Here is a 14,137-nt window from a genome sequence, read left to right as displayed (position 1 = left end):
TTCAATTAAGTAAACATTTATAAAAGACTCCTTCAGTTGAGACATTCTGAGTTAAAAAAACCCTTGATTTTCTTCGGTGTTATTTTTATTTTATTTTTATCTTAGCTTTTATTTACTTATGTTTTAAAACTGGGACATTTTATGGGAAAAAATGTATCATCACAATATTAAGTTTGTGAGATCAAGCATAGAAAAGTCAAGACATTCCAAATTTATTGAGTGATGTTCCGGCTCCACTGAAGTCAATGGCAGTTTTGCCTTCGACATCAATGGAGTTAGTATTCCACCCATTGTTTCTAAGATAATATTAACCATGTTGTTACAGGTCCTGATTCTGCTGTTCCTATGCAGGAGAAATGTCCACTGACATTAACTGGAGATAGGCCAAATCAGGCTGTCATAATATTTTCTACTGAAGTGGAAAAAGTAGTTTGTGCTCATGGAATTACACGCTGTCTCCTAATTCCTATTCCCCCCACTTTCCACTGGCTTCTGTCCTCCAACGGCCTTCTCTCCAACATCTCCAACCACTACTATGTCCCTCTCCCCCTCTATTTCTATCCCTCCCTGCTCCTGTCCGTGTCCTTCCCCATCCTTTAGTTCCTTCCACCCAGCTTTCCCCCATATCCTCCCCAAACCCACCCCATTGCTTACCTCTCTGTATCCCAGTGTGGCTGATTTCTGCTCCTTCTCAACATTGCCAGCAGACAAAGGGCAGGCTCTCAACATATAAATTCTCACATCAGTGGAGCTATGACAACTTATACCAGCTGAGGATCTGCCCCCATGTACTTAGTAAATACAACCAAACTGACCCTGAAAATAACTACTCCTAGATGAGTGAATATATGAGTTAAATACTGATCTCAGTAACACAAAATAATCATATGGAAACCCTGCCCACAGTCACATTAACACAAACTAATTTGCCAAGACACAAAGGACAGTAATTTGAGCCTCCTACAGAGTGCAGAATAGCACCTGGTTTACCTATATGGGTTTTTTGGTTAAAAAAAGGGGCAAAACTGAGTCTTAGAAGGTAATATGATGCGTTAATATATAGCACATGCTAATGCTCCTGTCATCACTTAAAAAACTCTAAAGCAGTTTGTAACATAGATGTGTAAAAATATGTGCTTGAATGTAGCATAATATGCTGCCACAAGTGAAAGGGGGATTAGAGTCCAATGTTGGGACTCACTTTTTTGCCCCTTTGTGGGGTTTTCCAAGCTACTGCTGAGGCCTTAGGATCTTTTCCCCTTCTCATTTTTCCCCCTTTTATTCTTAATGTTTTGGAGGGGGCAGCTTCTTGTACGAGTAAGATATTAGACAAACACAATTGCTTTTTAAAAAATGGATGTTATTTTCCCCTTTGTAAGTGGACTGGGTGATATAGTTAGACCTTAAGAAAATTAGCCCATGAGCACTACCAAGAGCAAAGCCATAACAGAGGCAGACAGAGTGCAGGCCTCACTGCACAGCTCTGAGTGCATCTATCAGTGCAGTGCCTACAGGAAAAGAGAGGCTTTCATTTTTTATTGAAAAAGTATACAAATCAAATTAGACAATATCTCATATATGGCCTGTAAACACTCCAGATATTCAAACATTTGGCTTACTTTTGAACAGCAATTGCCATCGCTGCTCCAAGTGAGCTATGTTGGTGTTTTGATATTCCCATTCAGAGTGTATCATGGTTTTGTAATGCACATATGTGTACATTTCTGACATATTTGAACTCAGCTCCCTGGAGATAACATTTATCTCATAGAACTAAACAAAAAGGATTAAAATGTCAAGGTAGGAAATGGAAAGCTAGGGTAAATGGCATAAGCTAACACAGATCAACCTAACATAGGCCTTTATTATCTGCTTAAGCTTAAATCATTTCAGAAGGCTTGTAAAAGTTTACATCTTACTTCACTTGAGGACGATTATTGTGAAGTGTTTATAATTACAAGGTAAATCCTGTCCTTTGCTGCACAATAGTAATGGGTGTTGACACCTGCCCTCAGTGCACACATGCAAAAGTGGGATAGAATTCCAACACAGCTGTAGTTAGAGCTAAAAATCCCAGTGGGATTCAATTGCCACAATTAGACAGGGTATCTGCTGGTTAGGAACCATAGTCATATACCCAGCACACATACATCCATCACTGGAAATTTTTAAGAGGTTAGACAAACACCTGTCAGGGATGGTCTAGATCAGGGGTGGGCAAACCTTTTGGCCCGAGAGCCACATCTGGGTAGGAAAATTGCTTCCAGGGCCATGAATGTAGGGCTGGGGCAATGGGTGGCATGCGGGAGGGAGTGCGGGGTGTGGGAGGGGTTGCAGTGTGCAGGAAGGGGCTCAGGGCAAGGGCCTGGGGCAGAGGAGGGTGTGGGATATACAAGGAGGCTCAGGGAAGGGGGTTGGGGTGCAGGAGGGGGTGCAAAGTGAGGGAGCAGGTTGGGGTGCAGGGAGGGGTGCAGACTGCAGGAGGGGGCTCAGGGCAGAGGGTTGGGGTGTAGGAGGGGTGCAGAATGTAGGAGGGGGTTGGGGTGCATGAAGGGGGCTCAGGGCAGGAACTTGGGCTGCGGGGTGCAGGAGAGGTTTGGTCTCTTGCCCGTCGCCACTTACCTGGAGCACCTTCAGGGTGGCCCCAGCCCCACGCCGCTCCAGGAAGCGGCTGGCACACATCCCTGTGGCCCCTGGGGGATGGGGAGCAGAGAGCTCCCCATGTTGCACTTGCCTGACGGTACCTCCCCCGAAGCTCCCATTGGTCATGGCTCTCCACTGAAGTGTAGATGTGCTCTAGGAGGTGCAGGCCAATGGGAGTTTTGTGGATGGGTGTGGGGTACTCACAGGCAAGTGAAGCGCATGGAGCAGTCTGCCTCCCCCACCCCTCCAGGGGCCGCAGGGACATGGTGCTGGCCGCTTCCCGGAGCAGTGTGGGGCCCACAGCACCATGGGGTGGCAATCCCGTGGGCCAGATCCAAAGCTCTGAAGGGCCAGATCCAGCCCGCGTGCAGTAGTTTGCCCACCCCGGTCTACATAATACTTAGTCCTGCCATGAGTGCAGGGTACTGGGCTAGATGACCTCTTGAGGTCCCTTCCAGTCCTACTATTCTATGATTCTGTATTAAGTATTACAACACACACTAGCCTGACATGAACAATAGCTCCTTTTAGGAGCTATGGAGGTGCATCATTCAGTGAGATGCTCCTTGGCAGAATGGCTTTCGTACACACTGTAACTTCGGTGGTGTTCTGATTCTCTCCCCTTTTCCTTTCCTCTTATCCCTTCTTTGCTTAGAGAGGTTTGGACATGTAAGGGTACATCTACACTACAACTGGGAGCATATCTGGGATCAGGACAGGTGACAGCTTGGGTTAGTTACCTAAGTACAACCCCCCCCGGACACTCTGGGTCTGTACTTGGACAACTATACATCTGTTTTTAGCACTCGAGGTCGAATAGAGCTAGCATGTCTATCTATTCATACTGAAAAGCACATTCCCAGCTGAAGTGTAGATGTGCTCTAGGAGGTGAAGTTCAGTCCCTGGAATGCGATAAGTGAACTGTTTTCATAGCTTTCTGTGCATTTTATCAGTTTTGGTTACTGACAATTTTTCCTAATACCAGAAAATGAAAAAAAGCAGATTCTTGGTTTATTTTGTTGAAGAACAACTGTAGTCTCTGTCTGACTGAAAAAAAAATGCATTAATGTTTTCCTGGGTCTCTGCAGCATAGCTTTATCTTTAGTCATTCAAATATAAAATTATTATACCTTTTGCAGAATATTGGATGACAATTTACTACTATAGATTTCAGTTAGGGGAAGCAGTGAGAAGACATTAGTATTAGAATAAACTCATATTCTTACTCACCAGTATTAGAAATTGGAACAAAAGTGTTTTAGAGTGCCGTCACTTATCTTTTTATTCTGCTCCAACTAAGTACGTTCTCTCCATAGCACTTTCTGTAATATCCATACTTGGAGTCTGCTGGTAGTTCATTCATGAGGTATCTGGAAGGGTAAAATAATTTAATGTGGTGCTTCTATTTAGTTAGATGGGCATATGCTTTTCATCATTATTTTATACGATATAAACTATATAACATGAGTAGCTGAAAACCAAGGTCTCCTAGATCAAAGTAATTTTACAATAATTCCTCAGAAACTTATGATAAAAAAAAGGAAATTGCTTAAATTTCTGTTGGAAAGTTTTACAACTTGCTCCTTCCAAAACAACCCCAAAGACCTGAAGATGCTAATATTTATTGTACCTGTTGTTTACATATATACGCTTCATTACGGTACTCACAGATCATTTGAACAACTCTTTGGATATAGAAGGTGTTACGTTCATGGGCATAGTCCAGACCAGTGAGGGGTGGTGTCAGCACCTCAAAATGCTCTGTTGCTGTGGTTCTTTTGTCAGGATGCTTCCAGCCCAGCATACAAGCATGCAGTACTTTGAGTGTCTGTGTCCTTTTTGGCCCTAGTTCAGTGCTCTGACCCCAGCAGCCTGCCTACATCACAATGTCCCCACTTTAGTCTCTATAACCCAGTTACTACATGCAGGGGAGACACCGACATGCTCCCAGTCCCGAGTATTCCCTGTGCTGTCTGCCCTGAAGTGTCCAGCCTTTTCCTGGAATACTCAGAGGAATAATAATATGGTTTGTTCGCTACTTTTAGAGAGACAAAAGCATATCACAGCTTATTAACTTAACTAGAGTAAATATACCCTTTGTTGTAAACAAGTTTATTAACAAAAGGACATAGCTTAAGTGATACCAAGTAGAAGGAATAAAGTTAGAAAGGGTTACAAACTAACAAAAGTAAAACTATGATTTCTAATGGTTAAGACCTAACTTAAGAAGCTACAGTCTTTGTTCAAGGTCCTTACAAATCTTCTGTGCCCAGAGACTTCAACCCCCATGGTTGAAGGACCCATCTTTCTCAGCTTGCAAGAGCTCTAGCCCCTTGTGTATGTCCAGTGATGGATACCAAGATGGCTTCTCCTCTCCCATTTTATATCTTCCCAAACTTACTGTTTTATTCCCAGACTCGGGATATCATCACGCTGTTCTTCCCTTCCTGTGGACTTCCCATCCTCCAGCTGATTTGTATGTAAATAGGGCTTCCATTGTTTTTGGTCACCAACTTTAAAGCATAATATCATTAAGTATCCATATTTCCTCATATAGTGTTAATACATGCATATCTTTCACAATCATATTCATCACCAGTGTGTCAGTAGTTTTCAGAAAAGACCTTGCTTGGTACCCTTTTATAATACAGTAATATTGTACACAAGCAGTTGATTAAATGACTTACCATTTGATGTTCAGTCCCCCGGTTTCTATAGTCCAGGTAAAATTTCTCCCTGCTGCTGGGGTATAGATGCCATGCTGTCTAATCCCCCGTGGAATAATTTTGTTTATCTTATACATAAATCAACCTTCATTGTGTCTTCCCGATGAGCAGGCTGGACAAACAAACAAATACATGTTCCTTTGCAAGGGTAGACTGGCTTATGCGTTGCTTGCCAAACACATTTTAAAAACTAAATTCTAGCACATATTCATAACTTTTTGCACATATCCTGTGCATACATCACAGAAGAATATTAATGATCAGTGAGTTATTAGTGTTCCAATGACATGCCACCTTTTAGTGCAGATTATGACAACATTGTGTTAGGAGCAGTGAGTGTGTCAGGCGTGACCAGAGCTGCTGACAGAATGGTGATCCACAAATGGGCCTGTGTGTTACAGTAGGCTAAAAACTACACTGAGAACATGAACTCAATATACTATCCCAGGCAATGAGAACTTTTCAATTCCAATAAAATATTCAGCTAGTGTTGTAATTTATTTGTGATTGAGTCACTCAGTGATCCTTGGAAAAAATTAAAAGGTTTCACTAAGCAAATGAAAACTGGAATAGATAAGAAATTGTATGAGCAGCCTCAAGAATTTAGCTTCTTTTAAAATACTACAGCTGTTTAGTGTTTTATCCGTAGGGGTTTGTCTGTATGGTGAAGCTATTGCAAAATAAACTAGGGTGTGAATTTAAAGTACTTTAAAGTGTGCTTCCCAGTTCAGATGGACAGATATGCATTCACTCTGCTCAAGCTAGCACACTAAAAATAACAGTGTAGCCAAGGGTAGCACTGGTGGTGACTTGGGCTAGCCATCTGAGTACAAACCTGATTCCCCACCCATCCTTGGCTATGTACTTAGCAGCTAGCCCGAGCAGCTGCCTGTGCTACCCCGGCCACACTGCTATTTTTAGTGTACTAGCTCAAGCAGAGCTAGCTCACATCTATCTACCCAAGCTGGGAAGCACACTTCCAGCTACAGCACAGACATCTTCTAACCATTTTTTTTTTGTGGTTTAGAGCATACCAAGAGCTATTCTGGGCTGTTTCCCCATGTAGCCAAGTCCTAAATCTTGTGATTCTCTATCCACTGAGCCCTCTGAGATTTGACTTCGATTGGCAGAAAAATACACTGTTAAAGAAAATTTCATCAGAAAATATAAAAATCACATTTCTCTTCATATGAGGTGTTTGAATAAAGGAAGTTTATCAGGTTATAAATTAATTTAGATGGACATTAACATAGCACGTTATCACTTAATCTTTTCAGTTAATTCCACCATTTTATCTTCTTTCTTTGCATTTACTTTTGTGACACTTAGGGTATGTCTACATTTTGAGCTGGGGGTGTGATTCCTACTTCAAGGAGATAGAAGCGACCTTTGATCAAACTAGCATGCTTAAAATAGACTATAGCTGCAACAGTTCAAGCAGCAGGATGGGCTAGCCACCTTGAATATGTGCCTAGGGTCTTTGACAGGCACATTCTGGGGTGGTCAGTCAATCCCACATCCTACAGCCACGTTCTATTCTTAGTGCACCAATTCAATCATAGCTAGACGAAATATGTCTGCTAGAGCTGGGTGGTGATTTCTTTCCAGCTCTGGAAGGTTAACCTGACCAGGCACAGAGACTTTGTTTTAGACTTTTACTTTGGGAGACCTGAACCTGGGTCCTGAGGTAAGGGCCTTTGATTTGTTATTACGTGTGCTCCTTGCCTGGGGCTGCATTAAAGGAGACATATTTCTTTTGACTAGTTTGTTTTGGCTTTTCATTTTCCTGATCTGTGCAACTAGATTGGTTGACACCCAGTTGGGGGAAGGTAAGGTAGAGCTCACCTGCAGTGCCACATCTGGCCAAAAAGGTGGCTCACCTCATTAGTTAAATGTCAATATTAAATTAATTCATTCATATTTTAACACCGAATTTCTCTGAAATGTTTATGTAATCTCTGCAGAAATACATTTTATATACATACTGATATCAGAATAGTATTGTTTAATTAACAGTAGCACAGTAACTATCAAATAATAGTTGTCCCACAACTATATCTTTTAAATGCTGTGTATTCATTTGGAAGACAAAGATACATAAAAGAAAGTTGAGTTCTAACTCTAGTCTTTCATACAAGAATAAGAAGGGGAAAATCAACCTTATGGACTATTACTGTCAACCTCGTATCCCTCTTCCCACACGTCTTTTTGTCCTACATCAGGCTGTCATTGTTTTCCCCGACATTGTGATGTGTGAGAGAGGATCTGTAGAGGCTCCATTTAGATGCAAAGGCTTCCTGAGTCGATTACACTGGAGGATGAAGAGACCTAGAAAAATCAGAACTAAACTGACTAAGACCCAAAAGCCTGTAAAATAGTATTACCTTCTTTTAACTTAAGGCTGTGGGTGAAATCCTGGCTCCATTGCTGTCAATGGCAAAATTCCCATTGATTGCAATTGGACAGGGATTTCATCCTGCATGTCTCACAATAATGCGATATGGCATAAGGCCCTGATCTTGCACTGAGAACCATGAGGATGGACCTATTTACACAGGTGCAGAGGTCCACCTGCATGCTTATTGGCACAGGATCTTTGGCTTACATTTTAACTCTTTGATTCACAAAACTAATGTCCCTGAACATATGTATAGATGTCACAGATGGTTACATTGCTCTCTGAAAGTGTGCTGTTGTTTGGACATCAAGAAAACTGATGAAAGATGGTATGTTATGCTAATCTTTTTTTACGGATTCTTTGCTAAACATGATGCATGTACAAGGTTAAAAACATTAAATATCCATTTAAAAATTACTTTTGATGATATAAATAGTTGTGGCTGTTATGCACCTTTTAGGAACTCCATGGAACATTTAAAAATAACTTCCAATCTCCTCAAATTATCCAAAGGCTATAAATTCTTACTAAAGCCAAAAAATTGAAACATGTTTTGAGTTTCTAGTTAAGTTGTTCTTAAGGTACTACAAGCCACAAAAACATTAGTAAAATTTCCAAAGGTGAAGGAACTAAAATGTTTGTACATTCATATCTTATGAAAAGCCTAGTCCAATTTGCCTATACTTTCCAGAAAAAGTTCACCCTGATATACAAACATAAATACAAAATTTATACTGGATTGTTTTACTGTGTTCCTCCTGAGCTAAAGTCAGGTTTATAATGGAACACATGATTAAACTATAACCATGGAGAGGTTACAGTATCTCCGTTGTGAAAAGAAAGCTTCACTTGTATAGTTCAATGCTGTAAGGGCAAACCTATATTGACTTTTAAAGTGAATAGCAAGCTGCTAAGAAAATGAAATAGGGTTTTTTTTGAAGAGTTTGACAGCAAATGACTTTATCATAGCAGAAAATTTTGATTTTATTTAAATAGCATTAGATTTACACCTTAAAATAGCTTCACATACTTATAAGAATTCTTATTGTTTCTAAGAAACAGGTAATTGGGTGAATGTTTTTAACTCTACAATACAAAATATGGAAAGCTCAATGCAAAATTTGAAGTCACTTCTTAATCCAATGTAAAACATATTCAAGCACAGTCTATCCTCTAATTCCATATTCACTCCATCACTATTTTTGCTATTCAGCATCATACCAGTCTCCATACATTCAATGATGCATTGAAAATCTAAGCATGAAAGATAAATGACAGCCATACAATGTGCCAAATACAAACAATTTTGAAATTGGCAGACAGAGGAGATAACTTAAATTTTTGACTTTCTGCTTTTTCATTTCCAAAAGAAAGTGACTGTTTTAGAAGGACATCTTTTCCTGCTTCTAATGAGTTTACCCAGCAGGATTTTGCTGAACATGGAGGATGAAACAAAGTGACTAAAATAATCAGCAAAGAATGGAGAATAGGGAGGCATTCTTCAGACTTTTCCTGTTGATTTGCTAAACAACCTGTGAATTATTCCCTCCCCTTTGGAGGCAAGTAACCTCTATAAAAATGAGTTATATTACTTGTATCTTTTATCAGAGAGAATCGAACACCCAGCAAATAGATGCCAATTTCATATTAGTTTTCTTTTTTTACTTGGCCTGTACGGCACTATTTTTACTGAACTATCTTGGTAACTATAAAAAATAAGTAATACCAATGTTTTATATTGCACTTGTCATCAGTAGATATGAAAGCTCTTTACACAAGAGATCAATATCAGTATCCCATTTTACAGATGGAGAAACTAAGGCACAGAGAGGGGAAATTACTTGTCCAACATCACCCAGCAGACTGTTCATATACATTTGACAACAAAAAGCTAAATATTAAAATGTAGCTCTTGAATGTCTGTCTTTGAAGTAAAAAGACTTCAGATCTAGTCCAAGAACGTACTTCCACAACATAATTTGGAGAGTCTAAAACTTGTAAACGCTGCTTTTGGTGGTTTCATTATAGGGATAACAGAATTCTTAATTAACCATTGTAGCAAGTGAATGTCATTCCTATTGATTAGGACATCATAAAAAATAAATAACAGAGTTACTGCTAATGGACACACTACTAACATAACAGACATTTCATTTTAACAAAATAAAAATGGAAGTTCCCTAAAAGCAGTATATTCAATTGTATTTTTAAACTATTGGTTGTATCTGTATGTCGAAGAGCTCTCATCACTATAGATTAATTGAAGATTTAAATATGCATTGCTTATTAATATATAAGGGAATTTCAGGGTCTAAATAATAAAATGATGCACAAATGTACTTCTCATTCAAAAAGAGTGATGATATTTTAAAAAAACTGTATGTTGTTGAAAATCAGCTCTCTTCCAGAAATTGTAACACTAGCTCATATCTGCCAAGAATTAAGGGCTAGTCTATGTGAACATTTTGATCACATGAAGCTGAGATGTGACTGTCCCTGTGGAACTTGCTGATGCACACTGACAGTTCATTAGTGTGCTTTGATTCAACCCCCAACTGTCCGCAATCTATATGCTCTGACAGACAGACAAACCCGAAGTCCCAGCAATTTCATTTGTTACCAGCAGTTTCCATTTTCTCTTCCTTTTGGACACACAATGTGATGAGTCAGCCACTACTGTTGACATGATGTAGGGTACACATATATAAAATATAGGCTGGTATAAAGACCTATATCTGGGTTGGATTAATTCAGACTGTGTGAATGCAAATGGCAATTACCCAGGAATTTTATTGTATTTGTTAATAACTATTATCAGATAAAGCAATTGCTTCCTTGTCTACATGAAACTTTAATTGTTTTATTTTGCACATATCTAAAGCATTTTAATGTGTAATCTTGGAGCATTACTGGCGTTCAGGGACATTTGGTCACATAAACATACAGGGTCTTATTTTCAAGTCATAGGAATTGTGGATGCTCTGCACCTCTGAAGATGAGATCCACAGAACTATGCACTACAAAATCATGAGTGAGCATACTCTCTTCTTGTTCACATTAATATTTTATTTTCATTCTTGGACGCTGACTCATATGGCTTTGGCAATATCTATGGCCTTCAGAATTTCTCTATTTGCAGTTCACTATAATTCTTTACTGTCTCTTTATATTCTTATTGATGGCTGACAATTCTGCATTTGAATGAGAGCAATGTGTTTTGTTTAGGAAGAGAAACAATGCCTAGCAGAAAGGCAAATCACATTTTCAATTACATTTGACTAGAATTGGGAATTTGGAGTACATAGGAACTTATTTTGAGAACTCCCAGACAAAAAATAAATAAAAGTGGAATTATGGTTGAGAGTACATAAAATATATTAGAGATATTATAATTATCTCAAAATCCAAGCATTATTAACCAAGGAAATTCAGAGTTAAGCTTAAACTTAAAAGAAATCCAAAATATTAAAATATGGAAGTGCACAATTAAGGCACCCAAACAACCTTAACTTTGCTCTGTAGTGACATCATGCAATAACCATATAATTATGATGAAGGCATATAGTTTGTGGTGCCAGATTAGATGCAATTGATTTTTGAAGACACATTCAATGTTTTCTGCCTCATGATGTTTAGATGACCTATCCTTTATAAGAAATCTTGAGCCCCTTTTTCTGATCACAGATTACCTGCACACCTCCATACTTGTTGAATTAATCTAGAATCATAGAATTGTAGGACTGGAAGGGACCTCATCTAGTCCAGTCCCCTGCACTCATGGCAGGACTAAGCATTATCTAGACCATCCCTAACAGGTGTTTGGAGATTTTTAAAAGCAGGTTAGACAAAGACGGACATTCCACAACTGCCCTAGGCAATTTATTCCAGTGCTTAACCACTCTGACAATTAGGAAGTTTTTCCTAATGTCCAACCTAAACCGCCCTTGCTGCAATTTAAGCCCATTGCTTCTTGTCCTATCCTCAGAGGTTAACAAGAACAGTTTACCTCCCTCCTCCTTGTAACAGCCTCTAATGTACTTGAAAACCATTATCATGTCCCTCCTTAGTCTTCTCTTCTCCAGACTAAACAAACACAATTTTTTCAATCTTCCCTCATAGCTCATGCTTTCTAAACCTTTAATCATTGTTTTGCTCCTCTCTGGACTTCCTCTATTTTGTTCACATCTTTCCTGAAATTTAGCACCCAGAACTGGACACAATACTCCATTTGAGTCCTAATCACCGCAGAGTAGAGTGGAAGAATTACTTCTTGTGTCTTGCTCACAACACTTCTGCTAATACATCCCAGAATGACGCTTGGTTTTTTTTGTGAACGGTGTTACACTGTTCACTCATATTTAGCTTATGATCCACTATGACCCCCATATCCTTTTCTGCAATACTCTTTTCCAGGTAGTCCTTTCCCATTTTGTATATGTGCGACCGATTGTTCCTTCCTAAGTGGAGTACTTTGCATTTGTCCTTATTGAATTCCATCCTATTTATTTCAGACTATTTCTCCAGTTTGTCCAGATCATTTTGAATTTTAATCCTAGCCTCCAAAGCACTTTCATCCCCTCCCATCTTGGTATTTCTGAAAACTTTATAAGTGTACTCTCTATGCCATTATCTAAATCATTGATGAATATATTGAACAGAACCGGAGCCAGAACTGATCCATGCAGGACCCCACTCGATATGCCCTTCCAGCTTGACTGGGAAACCACTGATAACTACTCTCTGTGAATGATTTTCTAACCAGTTATGCACCCATTTTATAGTAGCACCATCTAGATTGTACTTCTCTAGTTTGTTTATGAGAAGGTCATGTGAGACAGCATCAAAAGCCTTACTAAAGTCAATATATACCATATCCACCACTTCCTCCCATTCACAAGTCTTGTTACCCTGTCAAAGAAAGCTATTAGGTTGATTTGACATGATTTTTTCTTAACAAATCCATGCTGACTCTTACTTATTACCTTATTATCTTCTAAGTGTTTGCAAATTGATTGCTTAATTATTTCCTCTGTTATCTTTCCGGGTACTGAAGTTAAGCTCACTGTCCTGTAATTCCCCAGGTTGTCCTTATTTCCCTTTTTATAGATTGGCACTACATTTGCCCTTTTCCAGTCCTCTGAAATCTCTCCTGTCTTCCGTGACTTCTCGAAGATAATCACTAATGGTTCAGATATCTCCTCAGTCAGCTCCTTGAGTATTCTAGGATGCATTTCATCAGGCATTGGTGACTTGAAGACATCTAACTTGTCAAAGTAATTTTTAACTTATTCTTTCCATATTTTAGCCTCATTTTCACTGGCATTCACTATGTTAGATGTCCAGTCACTCCTAACCTTTTTGGTGAAAACTGAAACAAAAAAGCCTGTTAGCACTTCTACCATTTCCACATTTTCTGGTATTGTGTCTCTCCCCCCACCCCTTCACTGAGTAACAGGCCTACCCTTGGTCTTCCTCTTGTTTCTAATGTATTTGTAGAATGTTTTTTTATTACCCTTTTATGTCTCTAGCTAGTTTAATCTCATTTTGTGCGTTGGCTTTTCTAATTTAGTCCCTATATACTAGTCTAATGTGAAAATAATAAAAATTTTCAACATGGCCACTACAGCACTGCAGGTGTGTATTTTCTCATAAATATTTGAGCCGGGATTTGTGATGCTTTTGCTTTCTGCAAATGTTATAGTTGATAAAACTCACAAATATGAATATTTGTGAATTAGAGGAGATGTGAATATCAGCTAAGTGATTTTATGGCTTTTATTCACAAGAATATTTGTGAATTCTTTATGCCTAATTCCATTTCCCATAGTTTCCCTCTACTGGATATGAAGTTTGCTTGATTTACTTCCCAAAAGCAAAAGTAGAAGTGTGGTGCTCTTTAAAGAGGAATTCTGATTCTCTACGTATTCTTATTTAAGCGCAGCCCCATTAGAAATTTTTGTATAACCAAATTTCTAAGTTAATGTATGTAAAATGAAATTTGAATTTATTATCTAAACCAAGTCAGAGGTGATACTCTCAGAGGACCATTTTGGAGCCTGCATCTGTGCTTTCACTTCAAGTGAGAATACAACTTTAATATGAATTATTTTCCTCTCTCACATTGAGCACTCCTATTCCATAAGACAGTACAGTTGTCTGAACATGCAACAACAGTAATACTTTTAATTGTAGTGTACATTTTCTGAAGTCACTGTTAAACTTTCACAAATAATTTCTACAAATGATTATTTAATCTGTCTACAGCAGGAATTTTAGAAATATCATAGTACAGGTGCTTCTTAATACAGAGGTTGGTCTCATGGCCACTGTACAGCCACCTCAGCTCCTGTTGTGTAGACCTTCTCCCCTC

At 39.0% G+C, this 14,137-nt stretch overlaps 1 protein-coding gene across 2 annotated transcripts in view; it reads left to right on the top strand.

The window, feature by feature from the left end:
* Positions 1 to 14,137, top strand: part of PRKG1 (protein kinase cGMP-dependent 1) — an 860,670-nt gene that overhangs the window by 525,441 nt on the left and 321,092 nt on the right. The gene's annotated exons all lie outside the window — the stretch shown is intronic.

Source organism: Eretmochelys imbricata, chromosome 7 (assembly GCF_965152235.1).
Source record: "Eretmochelys imbricata isolate rEreImb1 chromosome 7, rEreImb1.hap1, whole genome shotgun sequence".
In the NCBI taxonomy this organism is placed as follows: domain Eukaryota; kingdom Metazoa; phylum Chordata; order Testudines; family Cheloniidae; genus Eretmochelys; species Eretmochelys imbricata.
This window is presented reverse-complemented; position numbering and strand designations above follow the sequence as displayed.